The 12,862-nt window shown below is 49.5% G+C and overlaps 1 protein-coding gene across 6 annotated transcripts in view; it reads left to right on the plus strand.

The window, feature by feature from the left end:
* Window positions 1–12,862, plus strand: part of PPP1R12A (protein phosphatase 1 regulatory subunit 12A) — a 1,183,401-nt gene that overhangs the window by 716,005 nt on the left and 454,534 nt on the right. The window lies entirely within an intron of this gene.

A 12,862-nucleotide genomic window follows, 5' to 3' on the forward strand; every position in this document is an offset into this window, starting at 1 on the left:
CTTTTCCATTCAATACATATTAACCCATTAACTGCAAAGGCAAAAGGCATTGTTAGTAACCTTCTACATTTACAAACGTCTGGGTTAGCTTTCACTTTGTAAGGCTACACCTAGCAGCAGTATTCAGAAATATGTTGGGGTTTACCCAAATTACCCTCCTGTACCTGGGTAAAAATACTACAAAAAGTAATAAAAGAAAAGGGAAGGAGGAAAAAATATATATATCTACGTAAACATAGGGGACTTCATATTACCCTATTAACAGTACATAGTCCGGTCATTAATTCATGTACCTTATTCAAAACAACAAATCGCATGCCACAGACACATTTTTGGAAATTATTCATCATTATTTCTGTTTTCTCTTTTAAAACATACAAACATATATACAAACAACATATATATACATCACAAATCAACGAAAAACAACACCTAGTAGCAGCATATCTCCAAAATAGAGAACAAAACTCTATTATCAGAATTCCTGTAATTGCAGCTTTGTTGAGGGCCTCAAGAGTTATCCCGCCTAGGGTCCCTCCAAACCCTGTTTGGAATTTCAACATTGTGTGAAAAATGTTAACCTCTTTGCACATGCCCTTTCCAATTTCTCTAGTGGAAAATTACATTTCATTACAATCACTTCACTCAGACGTGTAAGTGAGCTTCAGGCATTAACTCTAGAAGAACCATTCTTTCAACTTCATAAAGACAAAGTGGTACTATGCACCAACCCTAAATTCCTTCCAAAAGTAGTCTCCCAATTCCACTTGAACAAATCTGTTGAGTTGAGTGTTTTTTTCCCAACCAGATTCAGTTGCGGAAAGAGCTTTACCCACATTAGATGTTAAAAGAACTCTTATGTATGATATTGATAGAACTCAATCACTTTGAAAAACTAAACAACTTTGTTGCATTCTGAAAGCCACATAAGGGAAGAGAGGTTTCTACATCGGACATTTAACGCTTGATTGTGAAATGTATACAAACCTGTAAAGCCAAAACTAAAAGACCACTCCCTATCCCTCCTATAGGTCACTCTACTCGTAAAACAAGAGCTTTCAATGCTTTCTTGGAAAATATACCCACGGCTGTCATAAGTAAGGCAGCTAGATGGACTACACCGCACACATTTACCAAACATTACTGTGTAGATGTTATGGCCGAACAACAAGCCAATGTTGGTCAGGCGCTTTTACGCACATTAAGTCAAGCAAATGCAACCTACAAAGGCTAGCCAAAGCTAAAGGAGCAAAACGGCTATACAGTCTATGCTAATCATGTGCGATAGATTCCTTACCTTAGTATCACCCCCGGGCGTCAGACTGGATCCGGAAAGTTTTCGTCAGCAGTACCCCTGCGCGTCGGTAGGCGTCGTCGTGTGGCTCCGCGTACGTCGTTGGCGTCGTAGTCGCCGAGATGACGCTGCTGGAGCTACTTAGACGTGCCCACGCGCGCTGACGTCAGTTCTTTCTTTTTCCGCACCAGCAAGTGCAGATCCGGAGAGAGCTATACCCCTAGTCACTTTTTGGCTGACTTATTCTTGGGACTTTTTGTCTGTTTTTCGAGTCATTGACTCCTTGTGTATAGGAATGCCCGGTTTTAAGTCTTGCGCGGCTTTTCCCCATATGATGTTGGAGACGGACCCACACCGTGGGTGTCTCTAGTGCCTGGGGCGCGATCATGACTCAGTCGTACCCCGAATGCCTGGCAATGGCTCCGAAAACTTTGCGGGAGCGGTCCCCAAAGTTACTGGAGGCCTGGGAGTCGGCTTCGTACCGTTTAAGGTCCCGGTCCTGTGGGAGGTTGAGGGACCGGTCACGGAGCCACCATCACCATCGTTCGACAAAGTCTTCTCACTCTGCATCAGAAAAGGCGAAGCACAAGAAGTCGAAAAAGTGTCGTCGCTCTTCCCCTAGCCTGTCACGCGACACGGCTGAGGGTGGTGCCAACCCCGCGGCTCTGGCGAAGCCGCAGCAGTTGCCGATGACCTACCCACCCTTTCCAGTTCCTTCGGCGACTCTGGCCCAGTTGCATGAATTCCTGTCTGCCATGGCACGTGTCTTTGGGCCGTCGGGCCCTGTCGGCACAATTCGGGCCCCGCAGGCCCGACTTTGAGTCCTCGCTCTTCTGGGTCGTCTGCTCCGGCCCGACGACTCAGGTCTCGATTCCAAGAGACCCCCATGGAGCCATGCTCTGCTTCCACTCCGACGTGGAGACGGTGCCGGACTGGTGTCGATTGACGTAGATTCAGACGCCGTTAGGGAATTTCTATCCCTTTCTCCATCCGCCTCCCTCTTTTCCGCCTGTCCGGCAGGTTGAGGAGGACTGGGAGGGGTCTGAGGACCCTCTCGCAGCCCAGTGCAAGTTAGACCCGGACTGGGAAGAGGATTTGGTGGGATGCAGGTGACTTGGATTTTACTCCAGAACCAGACACACTGTCTCCTTCTACCATGGCTATGGAGGAAGGCGGTACATATTCTGTGGTGTTGCGTAAAGCAGCCAAGGCTCTCCACCTCGAGCTCCCTACGGTGGCCGTCAGGACTAACCTCCTGACAGAAGTGCATCGGCTGGAGTATTCCTCTACGGAACCGCTGCTGCCCTTTAATGACGCACTCTCGGACGTTCTTTTGGGCACCTGGTCCAGGCCCAACACAGGGGCTCCTGTGGATAAGAACGTGGTCCGACGCCATCGCCCGGCCCCATTTTCCTCTCCCAACACCCTACCCCTGAGATCTTGGTTGTCCAAGCCTCTGCATCCCCAAGCACATTCCCTTCCGCACCTCCGGACAGGAAATCCAAGTAACGAACAATTTGGGAAGAAACTTTTTACTTCTGCCTGTTCAGGGCTGCGGTCTGTGAACACCGCATGCCTCTTGGGCTGTTATTCCCATTCTGTGTGGGACCCGGTTGCGCAGGTGCTGCCTCATTGTCCGGAGGAGGCCCGGACGGTGCTCTCCCAAGCTATTGCTGAGGGGAGAGACGCAGCCAAGTTTACAATTCGTTGTGGTCTTCACACCGCCAACTCGCTGGGCAGGGCGATTTCCACGACAGTGGAGCTGCGCCGCCACACCTGGCTGAGGACAACTGGGTTTTCTGGGGATCTCGAGAACACTTTGATGGACATGCCCTTTAATGGCACTCGCCTTTTTGGCGACAAGGCAGATAGTGCGTTGGTGCGTTTTAAGGACTCACGGGCTACGGCCAAGTCCTTAGGTCTTTCAGCCACGTGCACTCCATCGGCTTCTGCTTTTCGCTCCTTTCGTGGCCAAGGAAGGGGCGCCCGAACACGTTTGTTTCAAAGCCACAAGCCTGCGCAGCAACAGTCTCAGCGCCGCCGCGGACGTGGGACCCGCAGATGTGTGTCACGGGGCTAGCGGGCAGGTCAGTCCACCACCTCCCCTGCCACCACTGCCTCCAAACCTTCCTAGTCCGGTGTTTCAGGCCCACCAAACGCCAGTGGGTGGCAGGATTCGCCATCACCTTCCCCACTGGCGCACCATCACCTTGGATAGGTGGGTTTTGCAGATAGTCCGAAGGGGTTACTCCCTCCCCTTCGCGACTACTCCTCCAGCCATGCCGCCACAGTGCCACCGCATGTTGGGAGATCACTTGACACTTCTCCAGCAGGAAGTTGCAGCCCTCTTGGCCAAGGTAGCCATCGAGCGCATTCCGATGCCAGAAGTAGGTTGTGCTTGTTACTCACACTACTTCTTGGTTCAAAGAAGGACAAGGGCCTGTGTCCCATCCTAGACCTTCGGAACGTCAATCGCTTCCTCCGGAAGACTGGATGGTGGTGTTGGACTTGCAGGACGGTTATTTTCATATCCCCGTCCTGCCGGCCCACCGGCGTTACCAACGGCTCACGGTAGGCCACGAGCACTTTCAGTTCACCGTGCTCCCCTTTGGCCTTACCAGCGCCCCTTGGGTGTTCACGAAAGTGATGGCGGTGGCCGCAGCTCATCTGCGCAGATGAGGGATTTCAGTCTTCCCCTATCTCGACAACTGGTTGTTGAAGGCGGGCTCGCCCCAGGCAGTCGTCTTCCACCTCCAGACTAGGGCCGACCTCCTGTGTTTGCTGGGGTTCTCCATCAACGTGCCGAAGTCGCACCTGATTCCCTCTCAGAAATTCCTCTTTATCGGAGTGGTTCTGGACACGGCGCAGTTTCGGGTTTATCCTCCCGAGCAGCGAGTCCGGAACATTCGGGCTATGATTCCGATCTTTCGGCCCTTGTCCTGGGTTTTGGTCAGGATGACCTTGAGGTTGCTGGGCCTCATGGCCTCCTGCATCCTGCTGACCAATCATGCCAGATGGCATATGCGGGCTCTGCAGTGGGACCTGAAGTTCCAGTGGGCGCAGCATCAAGGGGACCTGTCCGAGCACGTCCAGATCTCGGAGGGCACTGCACAGCAGTTGCAGTGGTGGCTCACGGACCAATATTGGGTCAGTGGCAGATCCCTCTCCCTTCCCCAACCGGAGCACACAGTGGTGACGGATGCGTCCCTCCTGGGATGTGACGGCTATATGGGGGAGGCGGAGATCAGAGGCCTCTGGTCTCTGGCGGAGTCCAGGCTCCATATCAACCTTTTGGAGCGCCATGCGATCCTACTTGCACTGAAGGCATTCCTTCCCTCTGTCAGGGGGAAAGTAGTGTAGGTGTTCATAGACAACACCACTGCCATGTGGTATTGCAACAAGCAAGACGGGATGGGGTCGTGGACCCTATGTCAGGAGGCTCTGCGTCTCTGGACATGAGTGAAACGTCACGGCATTTCCTTGACGGTTCAACACTTGGCAGGTTCTTTGAACGCCAGGGCGGAGGAACTCAGCCGCAGGTGCAGGATGGATCACGAATGGTGTCTTCACTCGGAAGTGGCTCAAGGTCTCTTTCAACAGTAGGGAGAGCCTTGGTTAGATCTATTTGCCACCAAAGAGAACGCGCAATGTCATCTCTTCTGCACGTTGGAATTTCCAAGGCGGCACTCGCTCTGAGATGCTTTTCGTCACGAGTGGAGCTGCGGTCTGTTGTACGCCTTGCCGCCTATACCACTTCGACATATTTTGCTGAAGAAGATCAGGCGCGACCGGGCCCAAGTCATTCTTGTGGCCCCGGACTGGGCTTGAAGAGTTTGGTATCCCGAGCTACTCAGTATGAGCATGGATCCCCCGATCCGACTGCCTCTTCAGCAGCAGGGCACGGTCCTCCACCCGAACCTGTCCAGCCTCCACCTACATGCGTGGAGATTGAGCGGCGACAGTTGATTCCATTTGACTTGCCTCATGAAGTCTGTGATATCATTCTGGCAGCCAGGTGTCCCTCCACTAAATCGGTATACGTCTGCAGGTGGAACAAATTTGTGGCATGGTGCACAGCAAAGGCTGTTGGTCCCCTTTCTGCCCCTCTTTTAGAAGTCCTTTTGTTCCTTCTTTCTCTGGCCCAGCAGGGCTCTGCTCTGGGTACTATTAAGGGCTACCTTTCTGCAATTTCGACCTTTCTCAGGCTCCCTGATCAGCTCTCTCTTTTCAAGTCCCCTGTTGTAAATAGATTTCTCAAAGGCATTACACACCTTTTCCCTCCTATTCTGTTTGTAGTGCCGCAGTGGGACTTGAATCTGGTTTTGAGCCTCTTCACAACTGTCCTCTTCGTTTATTGACTTTGAAGACTGCTTTCCTTGTTGCCATCACCTCTGCTAAGCGCATGAGCGAGCTCCAGGCGCTTTCCTGTAAGCCTCCCTTTCTGTCGGTTCATCCGGATAAGGTTGTGCTTCGCACTCGTCCTTCCTTCTTGCCAAAGGTTGTCACTGCCTTCCACATCGGGCAAACTATCACCTTGCCCACTTTCTTTCCGCCTCCACACAGAGAGAAAGAGAGGCCCCACCGTCTGGACCCAAAACGTGCGCTCTCATTGTACCTGAATCGCACACAACCGTTCCTGGGTGAATGACCAGCTCTTTGTTGGCTACGTAGGCGGCAAGAAAAGCCAGGCTGTACACAAGAGGACTATAGGCCTTGATTTCAGCTCTATTAGGCGGCGGAATAGCTACTGCCGCCATGACCAAGAAATAGTAAATGAAAAGACCTTTTAAAATGCAAGCTTGAAAACCCTATAAAAATTCACAATATAGGAGGAAACACCGTCGCAACCGTTTCCGGATGCAGAAGTGAGGCTATTGTGGACAAGCACAAGCACTAATCAAGCGTCTCACAGATGATAACCAGACCTAACATTGGCGGCGCCATGTTGAAGGGATTCTGCACATATACAGAAGTATGCACAGGAAACCAGGACCTCGGTGTATAGTAGTGTACCAGCCTATCACCTTAGTGCCCATAATCCCAAAAACGACTAGCTATAGTGTCTCATTTGTTCGCCGACATAATAACGAATCTACCAATGAATAGACAACCCAGGACACAGCACTACCGAATCTCTCAGGAATCGTGGTAGCAAGACGGCTCTTTTGCTCGCTGATTCACTCATACTTGTCCACAATAAGAGTAATCAGAGTCACGGTATAGTTTAAAATGTTTATTTTAACTAACATGCTCTATGGTGCAGTACACGTACCATTACCAGCAACAAAATGCATAAACACAATACCGTTAGCATAGTTACAATTCCATAGGATACAAAAGTGGATGTCATTTTATAAAGACAGTGGAAAAGGATTATAGGACTTAACCAACCTCCCCGTGGTAAGAAATAGTTTATTAAAAAAAAGACCTCTGGGTTTTGTCAGCAGACCCCATACCTCAAGGCCTAGATGAAAGGTTTACATCTCAGGACCAGCACAACTCTTCTCTCTGGTAAGGTCTCTCTCCAACTGTGTGAACAACATGTTTTGCTGCAATATTAAAGCACACAACTTTCAGTAGTGCAGCTGTGTGTCATGTTCTGTCTAGGTGCGAGGGACTGACCAGAACAGAATAACAAGGGCCATTGTTTGTCGACCTTGTACATCGTGTGCAGACTAAACCCCAGAGAACAGCAGAGAACGCGAAAAGCAGACAGTTATCATATGAAAGGCACAAACAAAGTCTTGCAAAATAAAGGCATGTAGAAACGTGCGCAAAAGCAGCCTCATGGCAGCGAAGCTCATGCTAACTTAACAATGTTGATAATGAACCCACCAACCATACTATATTTTATATATATATATATATATATATATATATATATATATATATATATATATATATATATATATATATATATATATATATATATATATATATATATATATATATATATATATATATATATATATATATATATATATATATTTTCCATTCACTCGCTCTCAGCTCCCGCTTCAAGCAGGAAAAACGAGCATGGGCTGTTTCGGGCGATCCCGCCCTTGATCACATGACAACTCATGGACATTTTTCTCATTGTATACAAGACGTCATTACTAATGTCTGTTAGAGTGTCGTCATCAGGCAGCAGTGTCATGCATTATAATAGTGCACAATACTAAGATGTTCACATTCTATTGATATCAGGGCGTTAATGGTTCGTCAAGGGAGGGGACACATGGGGGATCACACACATTTCCACGATACACATTCCATTTAGTCCAGAACACTATCCATTTTCGGGGACAGCCACAGGATACATACACGGTTTTCTCCCGTGCCATACACCAATCAAAGTCCTCTCTCCAGGCATTGAGTATCGGTGGTGCTGCTGCTCCCCAGAGTCGCGCTATATTTCGCTTAGCTACCATCTTTCCAAGCGTCACCCAGGTTTTGCCCTTTGCGTTCAAGTCCGTGGGCTCCCAAATGTTCACATTTTTGGCCTCAAGTCGAATTTTAACCCCCATACCGTGCTCATACACTCATGCACTTTTTTCCAGTAGTTTTGGATTAGTGGACACTCCCAGAGTATGTGTAGAATGGTCCCCTCTAGGCCACACTGTCTCTTACACATCCCATCTTCACTCCTGCCCATTAGTACCAATATGCGTCCAGAGAGGTACACCCGGTGCAAAATCTTTAATTGGATCAGTCTTCGTTTCGCTGAGATGGCAACTTCCTTAGGGGAAGAGAGTGCTTCCTGCCATTCCTCATAGTCTATTTCTAGACCGCCCCTCCCCCATTTCTCCCTCAGTGTCAGTAAAGGATCAGGAGTGTGGTATAAGCTTTTTATATGTAAGGGATATACCTCTCTAGGGCAGGTATCTGTCGAGTAGTCTATCATCAAGAGGGGAGGACTCCGGAAGCGATGACCCAGCTGGGATATTGGCCTGAAGGGAGTGTCTGACTTGTGCGTATCTAAAGTATTCCGAATCGGCCAGCTCGTGTGTCTGCTGTAGTGAGGTAAAGGACACCACTCCATGTGGTCCCCAGAGGTCTCCTATGCGGGAGATCCCTATTGGGTCCCACATGTCGAACCCCCTAGTCCGTCCCAATGTACCCAGGCGTTCGGAGTCCCAGAGTCGAGTTGAGAACGTGAGTCTATTGGCCCATCCCAAGCTACGGTTGACCTCGTGCCTTATTTGGACTGAGTGTCTTGTAGGCCCTGTAAGGGGAAAATTGTTTGGTTTAGAGTACAGCGCCCTTGTAAAATCCTCACCCGGGAGAATCCACCTGTCCATACAATAGGCGGGGTCGTCACCACTGCGGTATGTACATTGGTTTATAGCGGAGAGGTGCGCTGCCCAGTAGTATTTTCTAATGTCAGGGAGGGCAATACCCCCATCATACCAACCAAGTGTTAGTTTATGGAGCGATATGCGTGGTTTCCCGTCCCATAGTAGGTCCCTTTGTGTGGCTTCAATGTCTTTAAAAAATGCAGGTGGGACTAGGTCTGGGTAGTTCTGAAGGACATAGAGGAAACGTGGCATTGCCATCATTTTAAAGAGTGCTGCCCATCCTAGGAGGGAAAACAGGAGTGTTTTCCAGGTGTTGGTATCTCGCCTGAACCTCTGCAAGGGTGGGAGGAGGTTCCGCTCATAGCGGGTCTTGGTATCAGTGGTAATAAAAATACCAAGGTATTTAAATCCTTCTGTGACTGTCTGAATAGGGCAGTCCTTTTGGTATGGAGGGGGGGACTCCCATGTAGGACGTATAACAGCAATTTGCTCCCTTTAGTTTTGTAGCCAGAGTTTCTCCCGAAGCTAGTGAATATATCTAAAACCATCCTTAATGACTTTTGGGGGGGAAGTAAGGTAAAGAAGGATGTCTGCATATAGGGAGATCCGGTCTTCCCACCCTTTGGCCCATTTAAGTCCCCGGATAGAAGAATCCCTTCGTATCCAGGCCGCGAGCGGCTCAAGGGATAGCGCGAAGAACAGTGGCGAGAGTGGACAACCCTGTCTCGTCCCCCTACCGAGTGTGAACACTTCCGAGATTTTGTTGTTTACTACTACTTGTGCCAATGGTTCTGTATAGAGGAGCCGCACCCATCCGATAAACTTAAGGCCAAAGCCCATCTTTTTAAGGACCGCCATCAGTTATGCCCATTCTAGTGTATCGAACGCCATTGTCGCGTCCAAAGAAACAACTATTGCATCGTCTTGGATAGTGGAGCAGCGCCCCAACACTCCATGAAGACGATGCAGGTTAAGAGCAGTATTGCGGTGTGACATGAAGCCCGATTGATCTGGGTGGACTAGTTTAGCTATTATTGTCCGGAGTCTATTTGTTAAGAGCTTGGCGAGTATTTTGGGTTCTGCGTTCAACAAGGAAATCGTTCTCTACAAAGCACATTCGTCTTTTGGTTTCCCCGCTTTAGGAATGGCTACCAGTGTGGCGATACGTTGGTCTCGTGGCAGCAGTCCCACCTCTCTACTGTCTTCATACATATGTTTTAAGTAAGGTGCCAATCTGTCTGGTTTGAGCTTGTATAGCTCAATAGGTAGGCCATTGGGGCCCAAGGCTTTGCCTGGCCGGAGGTCCCTTCTTGCCGTAGCCAACTCATCATTGGTGAGTGTGCTCTCTAATGCCTCTCGGTCAGGGAGGGTAGGGAATCGGATGTCTGCAAGTAAATTGGAAGAGTCATCCTCCGGGAGTTCCGAGCCCCTTCGGTACACCTGCTCAAAATGCGCAGCAAACTATGTCATGGGATTCCGTAAAAACAGCACCAGAACTGCTTTTTAGCTCCGATACTAGTCTCTGTGCCCTTTCTATCTAGCCAGGCTATCGCTTTGTCCCCCTGATCGTATAGGCGTCCGTCCCGGTCTCTTGCGAGGGTTTTTGCAGCGTCAGTTGCTATTGCTTTGTATTCAGCACCTTTAATTTGCATTTGATGAAGAGCAGTTTGATCTTCGCCATCTTTCGCTACCTCCTCAAGTCGAAGGAGGTCACGTTCAATAGCGACCATTTATTTTTATCTTTCTTTACGCAGCCCCGCTATAGTCTAGAGGGTGTGCCCCCTAATTATCGTTTTAAACGCTTCCCACAATGTGGTAGGGGAATTCACTGTACCTTCGTTTTCTAAGAAGTACTGGTCAATGGCCCGGGTGATAGTAGCTTTGGCTTCCTGGTTGTGGAGATACCAAGGATTTATAGGTGCAATACAGCCCACCCTCTTCTCCCCAATGGTGAGGTGGACCCACAGAGGGGAGTGATCAGAAATACCCCGTGCCAAGTGTTTGATATCCTGCGTGGTCATGTTGAAGTGGAGAGGCATGAGAATGTAGTCTATCCTGGAGAGGGTATGGTGTGATCCCGAGAAGAATGTGTATTGCTGGAGGTTCGGGTAGTGCCATCTCCAGAGCTCTGTGAGGCCAAATGCCTCGATAAAGTTAGAGAGCCAGTTTTGCCCAGCACTTATGCCTCGCTTTGGGTGTCGGTCTAGCAGGCCTGACACAATTGAGTTGAAGTCCCCCCCCCCCCCCCCCCGATTATGATTTGCCCCTCCGGAAAGGAGAGCAGGAGCATCCCAAGATCCTAGTAAGATTGTGTTTGGAGACCTGGTGGGATGTAAACTGTTAACAATGTAAGTGTGAGTCCCTCCCATTGTCCAGAGACCGCCACGAAGCATCCCAGTGGGTCAGTCCAGGAGTTTCGGATACTTAGTGGGAGGGTACGCCTGAGTAGGATACCTACCCCTCGAGACACCGATGTGAAGCCGGCGTGCGCCACCATAGTGTATCCCCATCTGTTTAGTGCCTTACGGTTGTTTCCGATTAGGTGCGTCTCCTGGATTAGGGCGACATCAGGGAGGTGGCGCATTATATGTTGGAGCACAATACTTTTTATCTTGTCTCCCAACCCGTTGATGTTCCAACTCAAGAGTTTCAGACTTTTATCCCACTTTGTACTGATTGTGACAATATACAGTTCTGCACAACCTGCGACGTATGTAACACCACCAAATCGCAATATATTGTAGCTTGCATTACCAATGTGTATCCCCCCTGTTCCCTCCCTCCCAATACCAACAAGTAAAGTGTAAAACACATTCAACCCTTAAACCTCCCCTACACCCACCCCCCCTCCCTGCTACCCTGCCACGTAGGTTTGAAAGTACCCACATCCCCAACTAGCAGAGTGCCTATCGCCCTAAGAACTAGTCAACAGTGACGTGGGGAAGTGAGCTAGTACCAACTCCGGCCGCCAGAGGCCCCCTTTTTACTTTACGAGATTTAGCAGGTTTGGGACCCCAAGATAGTATCGGTCCCATCACACACAACATATTTTCCACCCCCCTTTCTGCAAGGAACATGCATTACCATTGGTGATGCAAAATCAGTTTGAGTCCGGTACACCCCCAGCGCTGCCAAGAGTTGTCGAGATTTGAGGTTCCACCTTTCTACTGGTCTGCGACTTATGGGCTAACCCCATACACTTTACCAGCTAGACAAATTATACATTACAGTTTGTCGATATAGAGCCCGTCAGCTCCAGCGCAGGAAACCAGGTTCAGTCAGTCTCTCTGGGTTACCGACAATCCGGATCTCGATCTCCAGGAACGCAGGCTGCACTTTTCTGTGTCTGACGAGCGGGCGTCAGTGCCTCTCCAGTTGCTGCCTGCTGCCGCTGCCTTTTTCTGCACTGCCTTCCCATCCAGCCAGTCCTGCACCTCTGGTGGGGTGGTGAAGAAGAACGATTTTCCGTCCGCTATCACTTTGACCTTTGCTGTTAAGAACATCATATACTTGATCCCTCTTTGTCGGAGTACTGCCTTCACCCCCTCGAAGGAGCGTCGTTCTTGTTGGACTTCAAGCGTAAAATCCGGGAAGAATCGTGTCGTCAAATTTTCGCATTGTAGGTCTCCCTAGACTCGAGCTGCCTGTAGTATTGCGTTGCGGTCCCTATAGGTGAGGATTTTGGCGATGATAGCCCTGTGGGCTGCACCCGGTTTAGGCCTGGGGATCCCTCTTAATGGTGAAGAGTGAGGAGAGCCGCTTCGGTTTGAGATGGTTGAGGATTAGATCTTCAAGGAACAGGTCCATGCTCGGCCCTTCCACGCCCTCCGGGACTCCAACCACTCTGATGTTGCTTCGACAGGCCCGTCCTTCTTGATCTTCGAGTTTCAGAGCCATTTGACGGTGTTGGTGAATCAGTGTGTTAACCCGTTCCTTGAGCTTCTTCATAGAGGTCTGAAGTTCCAGGACTTTAGCTTCATTAATTTTAACTTTGTCCGCTGTTTTGTTCATATCGGCTCTCAATAAGTTCATTTCGATGGACACTTTTCAATTTTTGTTTCGAGGATGGTCCCCAGCCCCAGGATAGCCGCCATTATGGATGTGAGAGATGGTTCATTGGTGCCAGACTGGTCCCCCTGAGCTCCCTCATCCTGCGGGGTTGACTTCGGGACAGCATATTTATTGAGTTTGTTGGTTTGCACTGCTGTGGCACCCTTGGGCTTCATTGTATACTCTCACTGATCAGGGCCACACCGCAAAATGTTTGCAC

Source organism: Triturus cristatus, chromosome 4_1 (assembly GCF_964204655.1).
Source record: "Triturus cristatus chromosome 4_1, aTriCri1.1, whole genome shotgun sequence".
NCBI lineage: Eukaryota > Metazoa > Chordata > Amphibia > Caudata > Salamandridae > Triturus > Triturus cristatus.